Genomic DNA, 8,627 nt, shown 5'->3' with positions numbered 1-8,627 from the left:
TGGAAATATTTTTGTCGCCAATTTGCGATGCCTATTTCCGTTGCGTTATTTTGCGACAGAATTATTTCATTGTTTATCAAACTACGACAAGGCGATAGACGACGAAATAGATTTCGTCGCAAAATGGGTTTCGCAACGAAATTTTGCCCATTCGCGACAAAATTTTTTCGTCGCGATTTGCGCTTTTTCTTGTAGTGGCCCCGGAGTAGAGTGCCGTGAGAAATGTATAGATTGCTGCACGGTCCTTCATTGGTTCAACTTCATCAATCTCCCGCTCCCACCTAAGTAGGTAGGTGGACAAGGCTACCCCGCATCCTGTTTTACTACGTTCAGGTAGGTGTAGCCGTGTAGGGTTTCTTTTTCAATCTGCTGGCTGCGAACCGCCTTACGAACTTATCAGCTAACTGGCTGAAGTTTCTGATCGATTGTGACTCTAAGTTTCTAAACTACTCAGCCGCTTTGCTTGCCAAGGTGACGAAGAAAGCTTTACATATGACCGTATCACTTACACCCACATCAACATGTTGCCATAATACATGTGGATATGTTCTTGTGGATCAGACAGTCCATTGTAAGTTTGAACCAATGGGATCCATAAATCCCGGGGGTAGTGTGTGCCCATGACGTCGTCGACAAAGGGGGTAGCGATTAGTGGGCTGGGTGGTTCTCTCCCTGAGTCATTCTTTTTGCGAAGCTCTTATTGTAAATGATCGATTCTTTCTTGCATCTTAGCCAGCTAATGATAGGGGATATCTTCCCTGGTTGTTTGTTTTTCTTTTCAGACCGGTCAATTGTCAATCCGATTGGCCAACTAGGCTCATCTATCTTCTTCTTTGGATCGTAATGCGCTTCTGGTGTTGCTCCCCTCCGTCTCGGCAATCCTTTGGGACTTCGGTCTTGAGTGGTCATGTTATCTTGGGGACCCAACTGAGACCTAGCACTCTTCCGAATACGATCGAAGACGCTCATATTTTGAGTGATGTCGGGTTGAAGATGATCTCGATGTTCTTCCAGGTCGGATCTCAGCGACTGGTCTGCTGATTAGATCTCTTTTGGGTCACGATCTAGGGATCGTGGATGTAACTGTCTCTGGGAAGGTTGAGCCACCGGTTGCTACTACTCCACGACAGGAATTTGGGGAGTTACCATCGCCTGAGGGGTTGGCGCCATAATATAGTATCCGAGAGTCCCAGACCATGGTTGGTACATCTGGGTGAATCCTTGTTATGGCGTCCGTTGTACTGGGTTCCCTCCAAGTGCACCTGGCATCGGGAGTAGCGTAGTATATGCCATAGGCATATATAGGGTAGGATTGGTCATGCCATTCCAAGGTACTGAAATGGCATGGTGAACATTCGTTCGTCCAGTTTGATGGTCGGGATTCTGACCAACTGGTTGGGTAGGTTGTGTACTTTGTGTTGAGTGGTTGGAGGTGAGCTCAGCCCTCTCGACTAGTCCAACTGTCAACGCAAGTCATCTTCGGGGAGCATTTCAGCTATATTTTTGTGGTGATACCCAACTTGGCGGGTTGAGCCTTCCCTCTACATATAACTCTGGCTTCGACTACTCCTGTTGTTTGTCATCTTGATCAAGCTATGTGGATTTTGATGTTGAGAAAAAAAAAAAGATAATGGGACATGTAGAGTGACTTGTTCAAGTCCCCATTGACTGCGCCAATGATAGTGTAAATGGACCAAGGGGTTACAGTTACGCTAGAATACGTATGTTGTGAACAAGTAAAGAGGGCGCTCAGTAGGTTAGTCGTTGGTTGGTCTACCGGGTAAAGATTGAGCGGTCCGAGGCTATGTTGTATTACAAGTAACAGATGAGCACAAGTGGAGTAGATTGCAATGTAGAGTAGATAATAAGTAGTGTAACGTTACAGAGTGATGAAGGTTATCAGTAGAGAGTAATCATTACAATGAGATCAATCTGACTAGTAGTATTCGAGAAGAAGTGAATATGACAAGTGAGGGGGGGACTCTCCAATTTATACTAAACATGTCTATTTAAGCATTTATTGCCCCGTTACAAGTAGCTTGACGTGGCGCACTCTCGTTGATTTGGTCAGATGGTCGCCCTGCATCTACGTGTAGGTTGACTATCTGAGGTGACATAGCCATTATTTTTTTCAAGTCGTTAGTTGCCGCTCTGTAAGTGCAAGTTAGCTTCCATTACTTGTCACGTAAGCTAGGTTTTCCAACTTGCAGGTTGTGTCGCATTGTAGACCGACCGATCAACCTACGGTAGGTCGGCCAGGTGACGCTCTATCGGGACGATTCCAAGGGTGATCCGAGAACATCTTCACCTGTCACGAGGCATGTTAATGCGAGAAATACAATTGGTTACAAGTGACTTAGTCCTGTCGGGCTGATGGTTGTAACAGACCAATCAGGTGATTCCTAACAGATCGGCTATACAAATTAGTCCTTGTGCGCATTTACCTATCACCATTAAATATAACACATATTTTATTATCACATCATATGATGATATTTTTTTAATCTACAAAGCATATAAAAACATTGACTTTGTTCTTCCCAAAAGGTTGAATGCCAACCGCAAAAGGTCCCCCATGCCCCGGCGAGGGTGTAAATCATGGTAACAGGAGCTTGACAAAGCATGGCAACAGGAGCTGGGAGGGTGGGAGAGTATAAATCATGGTAACAGAGCCCCCCTCACTGCTGAGACTCGATCCTCAATCATTGTTCTCAAACTTAACCCATGAGACCTACTAAGCTGCCCATGTGGGTTTAAAAATCATTGACTTAATTTGATAAATGGGTGATATGATTTCTCTTTTTTTTACACCAACCATTATGTCACTTAACCTCACCTACACACCAAGAATAATGCTACATTTTCCTCCTTCACCCTCTAATTTTACCCCCTTAGGCGACAATATTTAATTGGTTCTTTGTATATTTGCTTAATAAATGAAACTCCCCCCCCCCCCCCCCCCCCCGGAATTATAGGTTTATAACATTTTTCCCCCTGAGTTATTCATGTACTCACATTTGCCCCCTCAATTATTTTTAAAGTGACAGTTTTCCCCCTTTGATGTTAAATGATATTTTTACCCTTAAAACAATTATTTCATTTAATTTTCTTCTCTAACAAATTATTTCTTATATATAGAGATGACTACGTTTCGTTTTGAACCGAACTGAAATGACAAGGATGGTTCCTTTTACGACTCAAAACCGAAACAATATAATAATTTTTGAATTTAAACTATTTTAAAATAGAAAAAAAAATTTACAAAAATAAATAAATAAATAAATTTTGAACCGGCGGTTTAAACCAAAACTGGAATTAGAATAAATGTGAATCGAAACCGAATAGATTTATCGTTTACAATGTTTACAAATCTGTTTAGTTCTGGTTCGCATTTATTATGATTCCAGTTTCAATTTAAACGACCAATTCAAAATTTATTTATTTATTTATTTTTGTATTTTCTATTTTCTATTTTTAAAATAAGTTAAATTCAATAATTATTTTATTTTATTTTATTCCAGTTCTGAATTGTAACAAGAACAATCCCTGTTATTTTAGTTTAGTTACTATGGTGTTTGGTTCGATTCAAATTGAACCCTAGTCATCCCTACATATAAGCAATAATTTTTTGGAGAAGAAAAATAAATGAAATAATTATTTTAAGAGTAAAAATGTCCATTTAACATCCAAGCGAGAAAAACTGCCATTTTACAAATAATTGAGGGGGAAAATGTGAGTACATGAATAACTTGGGGGTGGGGGGGGGTGGGGGGGGAGTGATATAAACCTATTATTCATGGGGAAAATGTTATTTCCCTTATATTCCATTTTTAAGATTGGGTGGGACAGTGGGGTTGGCTATTCATGGTAATTAATGAATAAAAAGATTTTTATTGCCACATTGATACATAAATATTAAGAGGTAAAATAGAGTGGAGAAAATATAACTTTACTCATTAATCAAATATTTAGCATATTAATTACTTATTATTTTTATTTGGTTTAAAATTAAATGACATTCATCATAATAATATCTCTCATTTTATTTATTTGAATTATTTCATATCTAAACCAAGGGTGGTTAATTACTATACTAGAAATGAAGAAAATTGATATTATTTTAAAAAGAATAAAATAGAATTAAATTACCATATGGAAAATAATTTAGTTATAATTATTACACTATGAAATTAAAAGATTTGAATTTTTAATCATTAAATAAGACATTTTTACTTATGTAAAAAGTGACGTGGCTGTCAAAGTATACTTTTTAAAATAAGTTATACTAGTGTTTTACCCATGCGATGCACGACAACAATTATGATATGATGAATTAAGGAAGAAATTTACAAAATGGAAAATCATTGTAAAATTGTATGAATGAAACTATGATTAAATATTATAATAACATTTTACAAATTTTGGAAAACCTCTTTGTATACAATGTTTGTTGTGGAATTATTTTGGGTGTTCTCCTTATCACAAATCAAAATCTTCAATCCATTTGGGTTGGTGACTCTTGAAGCAGCAAAATATAATTGTCCATGACTAAATACTGCTCTTTTTGAAAAGAGGCCTACGTGAGAAAGTGATTGACCTTGAATCTTGTTAATCGTCATTGCATAAGAGACAATTAAAGGGAATTGTCTTCTTTGAAATTTAAAAGGCAGTCTCAAATCTGAAGGAGTTAATGAAATTCTTGGAATCAAGATTTTATGACATTCACTGCTTCTAGATAATACATTTGGTTCTAAAACATGATTTCCAAGTTTAGTAATAACAATCCTTGTCCCATTACACAAACCAACTGAGTGATCAATATTTCTCAAGAGCATAACCGGAGTACACACTTTCAGCCTGAGTTCATGATTAGGCACACCAGAACACTTGATCCTATTCAAAAATTCAAGCGTGTGCAAATAAGCTAATTGATCAACATTTGAATCTGATTTGCAAGCACTGTCAAAGCTAAAATATGTATTTCCTTCATATGTGTTTAAAGAAGTCATATATTCATTGATAGAGTCAAGCCCATTAAGTGTTGGAGCTAATATTGTCCTCTTTTCCAAGTATGTTAGATCATAAAAAATATTGGAGTATGATGGATATGTACTTTCCACAATAGTTGCAATGGGATCTCCAGAACATTTCAATAAATTCTCTTTAGCTTTTCATAATCACTATTTGAGGATGAGCTTTGAAGTCGCATATTTTTTGTCAGACGTAACACTTTACAGTACGACCACAAGTAAGATGCATTTATTGTTGCATTAACAATATCCTATCTACTTCCTTTTGGGATAACTGGCAAAATTTGTCGAAAGTCTCCGCCAAATACAATAGTTTTCCCTCCGAAAGGCATCTCTAAACTTTTTGGATTGCAAAAACGCTATACATCATGCATACTTCTATCAAGTGCTTCAAAGAAATGCTTATGCATCATTGGTGCTTCATCCCAAATTATAAGTTTGCACTTAATAATGAGTTCTGCAAGATGGCTACCTTGTTTGATATTACATGTTAAATCCTCATTTGGTTTTAGGGGAATTGCCAACCTTGAATGCGTAGTACTTCCGCCGGGTAATAATAAAGAAGCTATACCACTTGAAGCAACTTTAAGAACTATTTCTCCCTTTGATCTCAATGCTGCCGAAAGAGTTCTCCAAACAAATGTCTTTCTAGTTCCTCCATAACCGTAGACAAAAAAAAAACTTTTCCTTGATTTGAATTTACATCATTCATTATTGTGTTGTAGACATCATGTTGCTCAAGTGTTAGATTTGATACCAACTTTTTGTGCTCTTCTTTAAGTTCTGCTTTGTCATAACACATCTTATCATACACCAACCTATTCATCAAACTGGTCAAACAATCAAGATTTGGAATTGGCATTTGTTGGTAATCATGTAGGCTGTCCCCACATCTTTTCAACAATTTCTCAATCGCAACTAATGCTTGATTTTTTATTTCATCAACACTGAGGATTAAATCTAAAAAATATTAAACAATATATGTTAGAAAAGAATCATCATCTTGGAACTAATAATATTAGACATCAAATAAAATATTAAAGCAAATGGATAAACACATACCTTGGAAGTTCAATATGTTACGTTGTTTGTATAGAATATCATTGGACATATATGTCCAACATTTGTCCCAAACCACTTCTGGACGGCTTAAACAATTTGAGGATAACAATGTTGTGAATAAATTTTTTAACTCTCCTGCAGTTGCCCACTGACTTGCTTCAACAATTCCATCAATATATTCTTTGTCGTCTTCCAATAGCCCAAGTGCATAACATGCATCACGGTAATTGCCGTACAACACCCCATTGATTGTTCTTAAGTCTTCATAACACGTAGGCCATCTAATTACATTCAAAAGACATCTCAAATAGAACATCTCACCACCACTTCCAGGAGGAACATAAAAAACTCGACCAATTGAGAATCCTTGTTGTCTTGGAAAAAATTTCCTTGTTGCTTATTTCCAAACGAACTTTGTTGGCATCTATGCATAAGTTTGTTGCTTTGCGTCGGGGTATTTTTTTGTTTGCCTCAAGCCAAGCCAGAAACATGCTATGTTTTACCGCGTGTCGTTCTACAATGACATCGATTGGAGCATCCTCATCAAAATAAACGCTTTGCTCGTTTGGCAAATGAAAATTCAGGCGCTCTACAGGAGGATATCTGTACTGTATTTCAAAACCTAATATCATCCAAGCAGTTTCGCAAGGCGATACATATATACAATCGTAATACATATTGACCCATCAATTGTTGTCCCAAATTGTTTATCTGTGTATATATATTTTAATATTCTATATACTAATGGAAATAATATTCTATATTCTATTTTGTTAATATATGTTAATTTCCGTGTATAAAATATTCCATTACTTTCATTTTCTTAAGGAATAGAATCATTCTTTGAATATTTTGTTAATATATGTACATAAATAAGGAAGGATAAGGAAGGGCATTATTTACAGCTTGTCGTATTCCTCAATTACTGAATTCAATTGATATGCAAATTTCAAGGGAATTCCAAAATATAGGCTATGTTTGGCAAACCTAGCTGAAAAGGTAGCTGAAAGCTGAAAAGTAGCTGAAAACTGAAAAGCTAAAGCTCGAAGCTGAAATCTGAAGAGTTGTTAAGCTAGCTGTTATGCTTAAAAGTGTTTGGTAAAATTAGCTTTTTGATAAGTTGATAAATGTAAATAGACTAAAAAGGATATCTTCATACAATTTAAATAATTTTAAATTTAAATAGGTTTTTTTATATATTAAAATATAAAATAATAAAATTAATATATTTAAATAAAATATAAAGTAAGAACATATATTTGAAAATATATAAAGTAAAAAAAATGTTTATAATTCATAAGATTAGTTCATACAAAAATTAATGTTCAAACACAAATGTCAAATTGAAATTACAACCAAACATAATGAAAAGAAAATGTCAAAAGGATTTTAATTGAGAGGAATAAAGGATGTCATTTATTTAAAATAATAAGGATAAAGATGGAAAAAAGTTAAAAAGCTACTAGCTTATTTTTGAAAAGCTACCCCAAGTAGCGTTTCAAAATAAGCTCTTATTTTAAGCTACTAGCTTATTTTGAGAACATTACCAAACAGAGCTTATAGCTTATTAGTAGGTTAAAATAAGCTATAAGATCCTAAATAAGCTCTTCCAAACAGACTCATAATTTCATTTTTTTTAAATGGAAATAAAATATTAAAGGTACTATGATTTAATTTTGTTAATTATTGTAATATTATGTTGACTGGTTTTAAAATTTTAAATAAATAAATTAATGTTGGTCCCAAGGGGATGGGGTACAAGTCTAGAGGGGGGGGTGAATAGACTTGTATAAGATTTTGCAAATCTTTTCGACCTCTCGTGTGTATTGAACTTAGGATGTTTAGGTTCGATACCTCACGAGGTGAAGACAAAGTTTTATGCGCAGCGGAAATGTTATCCCCTTTTAGTTAGCACGAGTTTGGGTTAGTTCGAGAGGTGTGTTTATATGCAGTGCAATCGAGAGGTTAGCGAGAGATAAAAGCAGTAAGTAAATGCAAGAGAGATTTTTAAGTGGTTCGGCCAACCCGCCTACGTCCACTCTTCTTCCAGAAACTCCCTGGAAGGATTGCACTAAAAACTTCCCTTTTTAGTACAATATCGAGCGCTTGAGCTTTGATCACGAAGCCCGCCTCAAGCCTCAGGTTTTTCGCCCCGCTTCTTGTTACTCCACCTCTCGAGCACTTGACCTTTGATCACCAAGCCCGCGTCAAGCCTCAGGATCTTCACAAGACAGCTCCCAGGTTACTCCGCCTCTCCAAGGTCTTTCTCCCCGCTTCCAGCTACTCCACCTCTCGAGCACTTGACCTTTGATCACCAAGCCCGCGTCAAGCCTCAGGTTTCTTTCACTCGGACAGCTGCCAGGTTACTCCACCTCTCTTGCTTAATCCAAAGCAAGGTGTTTTTGGTTGTCACAGTTGAATGTAACAGACTCCAATCTGACCACAAGCTATCGTTGAATCAACTTCGATGTAGAGCAGCTTTGGTCACCTTCTGGATGTATAACAGTTTAGCTTTGTAACTCTCTTCGAACACTA

At 36.4% G+C, this 8,627-nt stretch overlaps 1 pseudogene; it reads right to left on the bottom strand.

The window, feature by feature from the left end:
• Positions 1-648: 648 nt before the first annotated feature.
• LOC116030091 lies at positions 649-5,443 on the bottom strand (annotated as a pseudogene).
• Positions 5,444-8,627: the final 3,184 nt, after the last annotated feature.

The sequence above is a fragment of the Ipomoea triloba genome, chromosome 1 (genome assembly GCF_003576645.1).
Source record: "Ipomoea triloba cultivar NCNSP0323 chromosome 1, ASM357664v1".
NCBI classification, from domain to species: domain Eukaryota; kingdom Viridiplantae; phylum Streptophyta; class Magnoliopsida; order Solanales; family Convolvulaceae; genus Ipomoea; species Ipomoea triloba.
The sequence above is the reverse complement of the archived record's forward strand: the minus strand, read 5'-3'. Positions and strand labels throughout refer to the sequence as shown.